Consider the following 12,807-nt stretch of genomic DNA (forward strand, 5'->3'; position numbering starts at 1 on the left):
CTGCAATTCTATCCAGGATGCCTGGGAATGGCCTGCACTCAAAATACCAACAACTGCCATTTCGTGGTGAAATTGCTAAATCCATCGCTTCACATAGCATTTCTTGGCGATGGCAGGTGGTATGCTTGTCTTTCTTTAGGAACATTGGACAAATAAACTAATGTCACAGTTGACTATTTTCAGAGCTAGTTCCTTGCCAGTCTCCTATGACCATCTCCTGATGTTCATGCTCTTGTGTGGCCTCACCCCATTCTGTATCACAGTTGGTCTGTGTGACACTTGCATGTGGCAGAAGTGATAGCACATCGCTTCTGCGACCAAGTCATGACTTCCTCCTCACTCTCTCCGGGGAAACCAGCCATCACACTGTGAGGGGTCCGTGTGGAGAGGAGCTGACACCTCCCAGCAACAGCCGCATCGAGAAGCCATCCTGAAGTGGCTCCTCCAGCCCAGGTGAGCCTTCAGACAAGGCAGGAGTTGCTGACACGTGTTCTGAGACCTCCCTACAGTCTCTGAGCCCGAGCCACCCAGGTAAGCTGCTTCCAAACTCCTGACCCATCGAAGCCGTGGGGTGACAAAAGTTTTGGGGCATTTGATACATAGCAACAGACAGCTGATAGACCGACATCGGGGCTGACTCACCTGGCATCTCCATGTAGACATTTAGTTAGCGACTCCATTTTTCTAATGTCAAGCACTGAATAGCAATGTCAATTACACTTTTCTGTTTTCCCAACCTCTACTGCCCTGATAACCTGGAGAGACAGAGCCCAATGGGACCGGTAAACTCGATGAGAGGAGAGGGGCAGAACAACTAGGGCAAGGAAGGGAAGCCTTTGGGACTTCACAAATTATCAAGACTTCAATGCCAGCACCAAGTTTCTGAAACGGAATAAACCAATGGCCTCTATCATCTTTGGCCCCTTGAGTGTGGCTCTTCCGCAAAATACCAAGGCCTATTTTGAAGAAGTGGCGCTAGAAGAAATTTAAGTTTAAAAAATTCGGCTCTCAAAAGAAATTTCAATCGTTGTACTGTTGATATTTGGCTCTCTTGATTAATGAGTTTGCCGACCACTGCCCTAAAGCAAGGTTCTTCCCTTGGCACTGCAGACATGGGGACCAGACATTCTGTGTATGGGGGTGGGGTCTTCCTAGGCTCTGGGGAGTACTGAGCAGCATACCTGAACCCCCAGCTACTGGATCCTTAGCCCTGACAATCACAGGTGTCCCCAGACATGCCCCAGTGTCCTCTGGAGGCAAGATCACCCTGGATGAGAACCCTTGCTCTAAGCAGGCCCTTCATGTCAGGGACTGACAGGGACCCAGCAACAGGCAGCTCTCCCCCTCCCAAGTTGCAGATCCTGCCTCTGAGCTCTGAGTGGGTGAACTAGGACATATGAACCCCTTCCCGTCCCACACTGCCATCCCACCCGCACGTGGCAGGAGTGCCTCATCTCGCTGGAGGCTGGATATAGAAACAGCGCTGGCTTTTATGCACTCACTGCAGCTATTACCTCAGCCTTCACTCATCACCACAGTAACCATCTAAATATGTCACCCTCGCTAGCTCTGACTGCAGATGAAGGGGGGAGGAGAGCCTGGGGACTAAGGAAGGCACCTGGGGGCCAGGGCAGTGACACGCTGCTCCAAAGCCACTGGGCTGATTGTGGGGTTGGCCAGGACTGAGACAGGGAAAATGGGCACAGGGATCTTGACCTCAGGGGTTAAAGGTCCCTGGGAGCCGAGCAGGACACTGCTCTTGGTGCCTTAGAGGCTGGCCCGCCTCTCCTCTAGTAACACGGGGGTTGGGGGAGGTTGCTCCTCTGGTTTACATGGTCTGACCATTGGGGTTTGTTCTGGTGTCGTCTACGAGCAGGGACTGGCCTCGATTTCCCACCAAATAATTAACGCAGGATCTCTCCCACTTGGCACTGCTCACACTGGGACAGGGTCATTGTCTTGGAGCCCGTTCTGAGCACTGTGGGGTATTGAGCAGCACCCCTAACCTCCGTCCACTCAGTGCCAGGGGCACCCCATGTGACAACTACAGATGTCCCCAGATACCACCCAGGTCCCTGGGGACAGGATTACCTCACCATGCTAAGCAGTATCCCCCACCACCTGAGACTGTAATGTATGGAGGGACAGGTGACTAATTGGGAAGAGGAGCAATTTTGGACAATAAAAAAAGAAAATATGAAGGAAAACAGATCTCTCTCTTCATTCCCAATTAAAACAGCTACACTGAATCCCACGGAGGGGCTGGGTGGGGACGTATATTCTTGCGCCCGAGAGGCAGCACGGTGGCGTACTGTCTGTCTCATCTTCACGGCTCCTCCCTCGTCCATCCCTCAGTTTCCAAATCTGTAGCATGCAGAGGGTGGCAGCGCCTCCCACACGGGTTTGTTTCCTGGATTTAAGGGAAAATCTACAAAACGCTTAAATCAGTGCCTGACATACTGTTAATGTCACATCATTGTTTTATTGTTAGAACATTGTCATATATTATATGTTAACTTATACAGAACTTCTTTATTGTATTAGAACTTCCATGACCTGCTTTATTCACAAGATCGGGGCCAGCAATGTGTTTCAGTGAAGGGCCAGCCAGTAAATATTTTTGGCTTTTCAAGTTACACAGTCCTGTCCCTACAATTCAACAGGGCTGTCGCAGACAAATGGGTGTGGCCATGTGCCAATAAAACTTTATTCACAAAACAAGGTAGCCTGGATTCAGCTTCTAATGGGCTGAAGTTTGCTGTCTATAAAAAAGATGGCAATATTTTGGCCACAAATGCTCATATCCAGGACCTGTGCAGACATACATTCCACTCTCTCATCCTGAAATTAGATCCCAGGTCATAGGGAAAGCACGACTTGCCTTTGCCATCTCTTGGCAAAATCTTAGGCCACCTGGCAACCCAGAACACTCACAGACACAAAGGGCAACATCTTTTAAGTTCAAAAGAGAGCTATTTCTCCAAACAGTATAGTTCACAGGTCACAGTTCAATTCCTGGTCAGGGCACATGCCCATCTCAGGCTCAGTCCCCTGTAGGGGGTGTGCAGGAGGCAGCCAAGTAATAGATGTTTCTCATCATTGATGTTTCTATCTCTCTCCCTTCCTCTCTGAAATCAATAAAATTTATATATATATATATATATATATATATATATATATATATATATGTATATATAGTATAAAGAGAGCTGTTGCTTCCCCACCGCCTTGAAAAATCCGTCGCCTGTCTTCGTTAGTAAATACCTCATCTCTATCAAACACCTAGAAAGCTCTAACTGCAAAGGATATCCAAAATATCTAAATTTGTCACCACTAAATCAACCAACAGCCAGGTGGGCGAGGATGGGGAGAAAAGGGAACCTCAGCCAAAACCAGTTTGGCTCAGCAGATAGAGCGTCGGCCTGTGGACTCAAGGGTCCCGGGTTCGATTCCCGTCAAGGGCATGTACCTTGGTTGCGGGCACATCCCCAATAGGGGGTGTGCAAGAGGCAGCTGATCGATGATTCTCTCTCATTGATGTTTACATCTCTCATCTACCAAGCACATTCCTGGATATTTATCAAAAAAGCACACATTACTTCAAAAAGATATATGAACCCCTGTGTTCATTGCAGCATTATTTACAATAGCCAAGATATGTTTAAAAGCAACATATCAACAGCTGATGTGAGCCCTGGCCGGGTGGCTCAATTGGTTGGAGCATCATCCTGTAGACAAAAAGGTTGCAGGTTTGATTCCTGCTCAGGGCACATTCCTAGGTTTCAGGTTCAATACCTGGTGAGGGCACATACCAGAGGCAACAGATGTTTCTCTCTCACACTGATGTTTCTATAAAAATATATCCTTGGGTGAGGATTTAAAAATAATTTAAAAAAATAAAAGATGTGCCCTAGCCGATTTGGCTCAGTGGATAGAGCATCAGCCTGAGGACTGAAGGGTCCCGGGTTTGATTCCGGTCAAGGGTACGTGCCTGGGTTTCGGGCTTAATCCCCAATAGGGGGTGTGCAGGAGGAAGCCAATCAATGATTCTCTCTCATCATCGATGTTTCTATCTCTCTCTCCCTCTCCCTTTCTCTCTGATATCAATAAAAATATGCTAATAAAAGATGTGATACACATACACAATGGAATATTACTCAACCATAAAAAGATAAAAATCTTACCCACTTGCAATCTTACCCCTTGGACCTAGAGGGCATTATGTTAAAGTGGCATAAGTCAGACAGAGAAGGACAAAGACCATGATTTCACTTACATTTGGAATGTAAAAAACAAAATAAATGAAAATACAAAATAGAAACAGCCTCATAGATACAGAGAACCAGCTGATGGTTGCCAAAAAGGAGGGTGCAATGGGGATGGGAATAAAGAAAAATAAAATAACAAAATACCTAAATTTGGTGAGCAAAATTTTCATATTATTCTAGATAGGATAGTTTCCCATCTGCAAAATGGTCACAGGCCAGGTCCCCTTCTGATCCATCCCTAGAGTAAGAACTGGTTTCTGCATATGGAACATTTGAGAAATCATCACAGCCCAGGGGGGCCTGAGAAGACACGAGAAATGTCACGTGGGGTCCTGAGTGAAGTCCTGGGGCAGAAAAGGGGCATTAGGGGAAAAGGATGGAAATCGGAATAAAGCATGGATGTTGGTTAATAAGGTCGCACCAATATTGGTTTATTGGCTGTGACAAATGTACCAGAGTGATGTATGTATGATGTTAGCAATAGTGGGGACTGGGTATGGAATGTATGGGAAAGCTATTCTGTATTCCCAATTTTTCTGTGACTCTAAAACAATTCTAAAATAAAAGTTTATTTTAAAAAAAAAAAAAAGGAAAAGAAGGGAGTGCCAATAGGCAATTAGTTTTGAAAGCTAGAGAATGCTTTAAAATATGATTGAGGGAACATGAAGTCCCTGTGACAGCATCTAATAATGACAGCATTATATAACCTAGAAAAGAAAGGCACTAATAACAGGATATGCTAATGAGCAGGGAAGTTTGCTCTTATGAAAGGGAGGAGAAGGGGGAGAACAGACAGGTGGCTGAGGGGTTCCCGCCCCAGCCATGGTGGCTGAAACCCTGGCTGCTGGAGGAAGCCTGGGGACACCCAGACAGATCTGGACAATGGGGTGCATCCACGCAGGAGGCCGTGGTGCCAGGTGGCACTCAACCAATGCCTGCCATGTGTGCAGCCAGCGCACAGGCGTGCAGGAGGGCAGCGGTTTTATGGATGGAGGGTTCTGGAAAATAAAGAGTGAAGCAGTGGTCCAAAGACAGGCAGACAACTAACATCTCCTGCTCTTTGCAAGATGACTCATTAGTCGCCAGAGTCTCTTCCCTCAGCCATATAGACACTCAGGGCTGGACTGTTCTCTGGGGAGGGAGGATCCTGGGCACTATAGGATGTTCATCCTGGTCCCCACTCCCTGGGGGTTGTCACCCCAGTCATGACAACCACAGATGTTCCCAGACACTGCCCAGTGTCCCTTGGAAGTAGGATTGCCCCAGATGAGAACCACTGTCCTATATCTAACCATCTATACACAACTCCATAAGGAGCATAATTACCCTCATCCTACGAATGGGGAAACTGAGGCTCAGAAAAGCAATAAAGCCTGAGATCTCCAAGGAAGCCTCAGAGAAGAAGGGGTAGTCATGAGTGTCACATACCACTCTGAGTAGGAGGCCTCAGCCTTGGGAAGGAGGAGGGCCGGGCTGATCTAGATATAAGAGACAAGAGGCCAAATCCAGCCAACCACGTATGTTTGTACATAAAGTTTTATTGAAACATAGCCATGCCTGTTCACTTAAATACTGTCTATGGCACTTCCATGCTTACAAAGGCAGAACTGAGTAGCAGGGACAGGGAGTATCTGGCCTACAAAGCTGAAAATATTTACTCTCTGGCCCTGACAGAAATTTGTGGGCTCCTCCTAAAGAGCGATCAGCATCACCGCCTCAGGCCCTGCAGGGTTTTCTTTGCAGACTCGGTCTGGGTGCTCATCGGATATTTTACTGAAGGAATGAAGACAACACAGGCAGCCTCCCAGGGAGCAAAACAAACAGCCTGTTCCCCCTGGTTCTGGCCAAGGAGGCCCACCTTGGGGTCCCCTAGTCAGCCAGGCTGGGTGGTCTGCCTTCCCCACCCACCAGGAGCCACCCCAGCCTTTCAGATGGGCTGACAGCACAGCCTCCCATTTGCCTGGGAGGCCCTAGTGCCAGCGCCGGTGCCATGGGGGCAGTGCTGTCAGGGAGGCCCATGCTCCCGGGGGATGAAGCGGGGGCTTCTGCTCGGAGCTCTGCTGCACTGGAACCACGCTCACCCGACTCTGCAAGGTCAGCCCTGCAGCCTCCGGAGGCAAATGTGCTGAGCAGGTCGGGCACGGGTGCACCGGCTCATCTTCCCAGAGCCAGTGACCTTGGCACAGCTTTGGGTCCTGATGTTGAAACCCACAGACTATCCTTCCCCCCTCTAATTAATTTTATTGGGGTGACATGGTTAAGATCATATAGGTTTCAAGCGTACATTTCTATGACAATCCATATATAGTGTGCCCACCACCCAAAGTTAGATCGTCTCCCATCACCATAGTATCTGCCCCCTTCACCCTTTACTACTCCAACCCCCTTCCCTCTGGTAACCACCATACTGTTGTCTGTCTCTGAGTTTCCATCTTATGGCCCACATATTAGTGAAATCATATGATTCTTAGCTTTTTCTGTCTTATTTCGCTTAGCATGATATTCTCAAGGTCCACCATGTTGCCACAAATAGCAGTATTTCATCTTTTCTTATGGCGGAGTAGTATTTCATTGTATCTATGTCCCACCTCTTTATCCAGCTCTCTATTGAAAGACACTTTGGTTGTCTCCATGTCTTGGCCACCGTGAACAATGCTGCAATGAATATAGGGGTGCATATATCTTTGTAAATAGATGTTTTTGAATTTTTCGGGAGAGGTACCCAGGGAAGGGATTGCTGGGTCATATGGTAACTCTATTCTTAATTTTTATTTTTTTTTTTAGGAAATTTCATATTGTTTTACACAGTGGCTGTACAGTTTATGTTTCTATCAGCAGTGAATGAGGGATCCTTTATATATACAATATATATATTGATTTCAGAGAAGGAAGGAAAGGAGAGATAGAAACATCAATGATGAGAGAGAATAATTGATCGGCTGCCTCCTGCATGCCCACACTGAGGATTGAGTCCACAACCTGGCCATATGCCCTGACCGGTAACTGAACTGTGATTTCCTGGTTCAGAGATGATGCTCAACCACTGAGGCACACCAGCCAGGTGAGGGTCCCTATTTCTCCACAGCCTCTCCAACACTTATCTTGTTGATAATAGCCATTCTAACAGGTGTGGGGTGATATCTCATTGTAGTTCTGATTTGCATTTCACTAATAGCTTCCCTAAAAGATGTGAAGTTAAACATCTTTTCATATATGTTGGCCATATGTATGTCTTCTGGGGAGAGGTGTCTGCTCAGGTCCTCTGCCCATTTTTTAATTTGATTGTTTGTTTGGTTTTTAGTTGTATGAATACTTTATTTTTTTTAACATTAACCCCTTGTCAGAACTATTATTCGCAAATATAATTTCTTATTTGGTTGGGTGCCTTTTGTTTTGTTGACGGCTTCTTTTGCTGTGCAGAAGCGTTTTTAGTTTGATACAGTCCCGGTCATTTATTTTTGCCTTTACTTTCCTTGCCTTGGGGTTCAAATTCATAAAATGTTCACTAAGACAAGGTCCATCAGTTTAGTACCTACGTTTTCTTCTATGTAATTTATTGTTTCCGATATTATATTTAGGTCTTTGATCATTTGAATTAATTTTTGTACATGAGGGCAAACTGTAATCTAGTTTTATTCATTTGCCTGTGGCTTCCCAATTCTCCCAGCACCATTAATTAAAGAGACTTTCTTTTCTTTTTTTAATATGGAACGCTTCACAAATTTGCATGTCATTCTTGTGCAGGAGCCATGCTAATCTCCTCTGTATTGTTCCAATTTTAGTTTATGTGCTGCCAAAGCGAGCACCTTTCTTTTCTTTATTGTGTGTTTTTGGTTCCTCTGTCAAAAGTTATTTGCCGCCAAAACCGGTTTGGCTCAGTGGATAGAACGTCAGCCTGCAGACTGGAAGGTCCCAGGTTCGATTCCGGTCAAGGGCATGTACCTTGGTTGCAGGCACATCTTCAGTAGGGGGCGTGCAGGAGGCAGCTGACCGATGTTTCTCTCTCGTCAATGTTTCTAACTCTCTATTCCTCTCTCTTCCTCTCTGTGAAAAATCAATAAAATATATATATTTTTAAAAAGTTATTTGCCCATATATATGTGGTCTTATTTCTGTGCTCTCAATTCTGTTCCATTGGCATGTGTCTGTTTTTCTGCCAATACCATGCTGTTTTGATGATCGTAGCTCTATAGTATGACTTAAGGTCAAGTAGTGTGATACCTCCGGCCTCATTTCTTTTTTCATTACTTTAGCTATTCAGAGTCTTTTTTGGTTCCATACAATTCTGATTATTTTTGTTCTTTTTTAATGACAGAATATTCTTTCCTCTGTAGATCACCTTAGTCCATGCTTTCTCCCCCAGGCACTGCTGACCTTGGGCCCAGGTCATTCTCGGTGTGGGCTGTCCTGGGCATTTAAGGGGTTGAGCAGCCTCTCAGCCCCTTCCCAGCATCCCTACATGCCTGTGGCTCTGAGCCTCGCATGGCCACCCATGTCCTTCACACTAACCATAAAATGCTCCCAGGTGACTTGTGCTCTCTGCATTCCAACATGGTTTTCTGATTTACAGCTTGGCATGAGCTCTGCACAGGAATTTTCCCCCTTGGGGGTGGAGGAGGTGAGTGCTGAGCTCTGGTGCCCGTTCCAGGATCGTGCGTCTGAGGTGGGCCCCAGGGCAGGCAGATGACAGCAGTGTGGGGCCCTGGAGAGACTACACCTGGCTCATTGGAAAGGGACACTGCTCCGGGGCCAGCTCTGCCACCACGCACGAGGTGGCCTCGTGCCATCAGCAACTCCAATTGTCCTGAGAGTTTTATTGTACAATCGCCTCATTTTTAAATGTTGGCAATAAAAAGAGGACATTAGGGAAAAGCTAGTGAAATCTGAATAAAGTGTGGGCTTTTTTTTTTTTTTTTTAAGTTCATCACAATGCATTGATGTTGGCTCATTAATGTGATCCATGTACCACACTAATGTTAATAATGGGGAAACTGCGTATAAGGGAGCTTTGTACTATCTTTGCAACTTTCCTGTAAATCCAAAACTTCTCCAAGATAAATATATTTTAAAGAAAAGTTTGCAAATTATAAACTGTATTGCCATAACACATTGCAGGATGTTCATTATTTCCTTATAATTTGGTGTTAAAAAGTCTTAATTGGTCTTCCAAATTCAATGGCCTTGTTCTCAAAAGTGACCATCAGCCTTAACCAGTTTGGCACAGTGGATAGAGCATTGGCCTGTGAACTGAAGGGTCCCAGGTTCAATTCCGGCCAAGGGCATGTACCTGGGTTGTCTCCCATATGCACCCCAACCAGGAATCAAACCCAAAACAACCTTGAAAGTCCTGAGTGGGATTCAAACCCGCCATGGTCCAGATGACACTCCAACCAGCTGAGCCACCCAGCCAGTGTTCCACGATTATCTTAATGTGAGAATGTAATTCCCATCTTGCTAGAAGACTCTCTCCTTTGCTCCTGTGATGAAGCCAATTTCCATGTAGGGGAGGCCCACCTGCCACAAATCTGAGAGTGGCCTCCATCGATAGCCAATGAAACACTAAACCATGCCAGCAGCCATGTGAGCTTGGAAGTGGATCCCTCCCCAGTGAGATAAGACTGCAGCCCAGGCGACAATCTGACTGCAGCCTAAGATACCCCGAGCGAGCGGAAGACCCAGATTCCTGACCCCTGCATGCTGTGTGAGGCAATAAACTGTGTCGTTTCAAGCCGCTGCTTTCTAGTGACTTGTTATGCAGCGTTAGCAGACAAATGGGGGCTATTTTGAAAATTCAAATCTACCCTCAAAAGATAAAAATCTGAAAGATGTTTGGAACATACAAACGTGTACATTTGAAATATACAAAAGCAGAGCAGCCCAGCTTGAAGGCCATCACAATGGTAACACTATGGGAAGTGAAGGTCTCCCACGGTGACAGAAAGAGGAGAATCGCCTGCTTCAATGTGAGTCGGGGCGATGAAGAAAACAGCTATTTTTTGTGAACACTCGTAACCCAAGAGTTTCGTACTCATTGGCATACACACTACCAGGCATATTGTCTGCATCACTGGGTCTGAAAGCTGTGCTGTTGTGTATCCCCCAAAGGAAATGCTGATTCAGAAAATAATGCTATACGTTTTATATATATATATATATCATACTCTCCCTAAAGCAGAACTGTTCTAACGCCTCTCCCTTGGTTGAGACGAGAATAGATAACAAACCAGATTTTTACACACTGGGGACTGGTGATATTTTAACACAGGGGAAGCGCTATGGGATTGCAAACTGCTTTATATACCTCACACATACCCTCAGCTACAGCAACCCCCCCGACAGCTGATCGTGTTCGTAAATGAACCAAACAGACCACGTTCTAGGAGACAGACCCACTGTGGGCTCTCCGCCAGAGGGTCTAATTAAATCCCAAACCATCACAGAAAGCAGGAGTCTGGCTTCTGTGAGAACGGAGGCTTAGGGACTCTGTGGGAGGGAGAGTGCCATGGCCACGGTCAGTATTATTCACAAAAACCAGGAAATGCCAGCCAGGTCACTCGGAGGTAAAGAAGCTGGGGACATTATTTACCAAACCAAGCTGGTCATAGACCAGAACCACCAGCCGGCACGGCCCCTCTCCAAGGACGGCTCTGAAGGGCAGCCATGACCTAAACTGTTACATGTGAGGGTCTAGACATGCAAAGAACTGCAGGGGAAACATTTTCCCAGGGTCCCTCAGGGCACGAAGAAAAACTTACATTCCTTGCACGGGGGTTTTCAGTGAGGGGAAGAGGGTCCGTTTGCCCCCAGGGGACACGGGGCACATCTGTGGTTGTCACGCCCGGAGGCGCTCCTGATGTTGAGTGGGTGGGGGCCAAGGATGCTGCTGGACACCCCACCGTGCCTGGGACAGCCCCCCGCGGAGGACAGCCTGCCCCGATTCTCAGCAGGTGGTTCTCCTGCGGGGAGCCTGCCCAGACTGGCCCTCAGGTCCAGAGGGACTCGTTCCTCTTTATTACAGACCCGAATCTGTGTCATTACCACAGAGGAAAAAGGCCGCTAATTACATTTCCACACGTGCTACTGAGAATTTTTCTAGGGAAGAAGATTCGGGAACATCATCTGGAGACAAACGTTCCAGCGGTCTGAGCTCAGTGCGGTGCATGAGCTTCACTCTGACCGTCACAGAGGAGCTGAAAATTATAAGTGGGGTTTTTTGTTTGTTTTTGCTTTGATCCCTTTGCATACAATAGGGGGGTAGATTCTGCCTCCAGTGGATGTCCAAGGTTCTCTCGGCTATGGGTACTCCTAGCATGCAGGTGTGGTGGCCAAACACCCCCCAGTGTCTAGGGCAGCCCCACATAAAATGACGCAGCCTGAGTCCCCAGTGCCCAGGGAGAGGCCCCAGTCTTACAGGAATGAGTCTGCAGGAGACAGGATGGCGTGGAAGGTCAGAAATGTGGGTGCTGGGGGTTGCACCTTAGGATCACAAAGCTGATGGAAACCAGTGGAGCAGACAATTACACACACAGCACAAGCAATTGCCTCATAGTGTCACTGCCATAACTCTGAGCTAAGTTTTATTATTTCCCCATTTTATAGGTGGGGACACAGATGGGGGGAAGCTGGAAAGAGCACTGGTGTGGGTTGGTTTTTTATTAAGACCTGGAGTCACCATGTACTCACTGCATGACCAGGTCAAGTTTTACAACAGCTCAGCTTTCCGGCTGCTTTATTAATTTTTTTAAAAATATATTTTTATTGTTTTCAGAGAAGAAGGGAGAGGGAGAGAGATAAAAACATCAAAGATGAGAGAGAATCATTGATTGGCTGCCTCCTGCAGGCCCCCTACTGGGGATCAAGCTCACAACCCGGGCATGTGCCCTTGATCGGAGTCCAAAGCGGGATGCTTCATTCCACTGGCCAACGCTCTACCCACTGAGCCACATGAGCGAGGCCCCACTGCTTTAAAAAGGGATAGTGACACCCACCTCAAATGTTTAAGTCTGGGAAGCTTCCCCTCGGCCCTGGACACTCGCGGCCGGATCACATTCTACAGTGGGACAGACCTGGTTATCAACAACTGTGGTGGCTACAACGGCATCTAGCACATAGTGCAGGGGGGGAGGGGGGAGCGGAATGTTTTTCTGCCAAGGGCCATTTGGATATTTATAACATTATTCGAGGGCCATACAAAATTATCAATTTAAAAATTAGCCTGCTGTTAAAAAAAAAAAAAAAGAGCCGAAACTGGTTTGGCTCAGTGGTAGAGCATCGGTCTGCGGACTGAAAGGTCCCGGGTTCGATTCCGGTCAAGGGCATGTACCTTGGTTGCGGGCACATCCCCAGTAGGGGGTGTGCAAGAGGCAGCTGATTGATGATTCTCTCTCATCGACATTTCTAGCTCTCTATCTCTCTTCCTCTCTGTAAAAAATCAATAAAATATATTTTTAAAAAAAGAAAGAATCTTTTATCCTTTGAGACAGCATGAGGGATCTGGAGAGTATCATGCTAAGTGAAGTCAGTCAGAGAAAGACAAGTA

General features: G+C 46.7%; 1 protein-coding gene across 4 annotated transcripts in view; it reads right to left on the minus strand.

The window, feature by feature from the left end:
* Window positions 1-12,807, minus strand: part of GNG7 (G protein subunit gamma 7) — a 124,449-nt gene that overhangs the window by 94,882 nt on the left and 16,760 nt on the right. The window lies entirely within an intron of this gene.

Source organism: Pipistrellus hanaki (genome assembly GCF_964339955.1).
Source record: "Pipistrellus hanaki genome assembly, chromosome: 5".
Classification (NCBI taxonomy): Eukaryota; Metazoa; Chordata; class Mammalia; order Chiroptera; family Vespertilionidae; genus Pipistrellus; species Pipistrellus hanaki.